Here is a 1,282-nt window from a genome sequence, read left to right on the forward strand (position 1 = left end):
GAAGGAAGAAGGGAGAGAGAGAGAGAAAGAGAGAGAGAGAGAGAGAGAGAGAGAGAGAGAGAGAGAGAGAGAGAGAGAAACTAGAAACAACTAGGGAGGGAGGTATTCTATTTTCATCATTATCTTGGAGGAGTCAAGTTTGCAATTTAGACTTTTCCAGAGATAAAAATATTCAGTAATTGTTTTTTTTCTGAGCATATTTTTTGTGCTAAAATTGTCTTTTCACTTTACAGTCCTTTGTCTTATGCCTCATTTTTCTTTTTTCTTTCCTTTCCTTTTCTTTTATTTTTGGCTAGTAAATAAGTCCTAAGCAGCCAAGCAGTCATGCTATTTTCTAGAAACCTGGCAAAGGTATGGAGTGAAGTTCTCATGTTCAACAATTTCAGAGTTTGCCTTGCGGAAACTTCAATAGTTTGAATGACTCATTAAACCTTATTTGAAAAATTCCTTTGTAGGCAAAGCTGAAGATTTATTTTTGGTGGGGACTATCATGAAACATTACATGTTTTCAGGGGAACTTATACTAGATAAAGTCCCAAATCCTTTCAAGTTTGGATTTATGGGTTCATCCGCATTAGATACTAGAGGACAATTGAGTCTCCAAGAAATATCTACTTGTTCTGCCTTGTTTACTGTCAGATGTGGCCATAGACAATTTTTAAGCAGTTGAGGACACCTCTGTTTTGTTGTTTCCCTCCTACTTAGAAAAGCGAAGAGTCAGCAGGAATAGTGGAGAAGAAAGCAGGAGACACAGGGCAGATTTGGTGTGGGGAGCTTCTACTGAGACCAGGGAAAGAATACAAATTGTTATGTTCTGAGCAAGAAGGACAGGGATGGGCAAAGTCCCCCATAGTGTAGCAGTATCTCAGGGCAATAGCTGTGTTCCTCATGTGAGCTCTGGGGCACGATAATGAGCAAGAAAGGACCATGGTCCTAGGACTTCTGAGTTTGACTGCTGTGTTCTAGTTCAAATAAAAGCACAGATTTACCCATTTTGAAGTAACTGTGCTGTCATGGACAACTGAGTGAGTTGGCAGTGTCCCTGTGAGTGGAAGCCATCAGGGCCCTTTCTTTCATCTGCAGTAGAAGGCCTTCCTCATTTTAATATGACACTGGAGAGGTAAGGCAATTCCCAACTTCTCCTTTCCTAACTGAAATTAAATTTTCCTCAATTGAAAATATTTAAGTAATTTAAGAGACAAACAAATAGGGAATTTCTCAGTTTTATAGTTAAGTTTCTGTCTACTACAAACACTTTTTTTTTAAAATTTTATTTATTTAT

This window comes from Octodon degus, unplaced genomic scaffold (genome assembly GCF_000260255.1).
Source record: "Octodon degus isolate 3935 unplaced genomic scaffold, OctDeg1.0 scaffold00018, whole genome shotgun sequence".
Lineage (NCBI taxonomy): Eukaryota > Metazoa > Chordata > Mammalia > Rodentia > Octodontidae > Octodon > Octodon degus.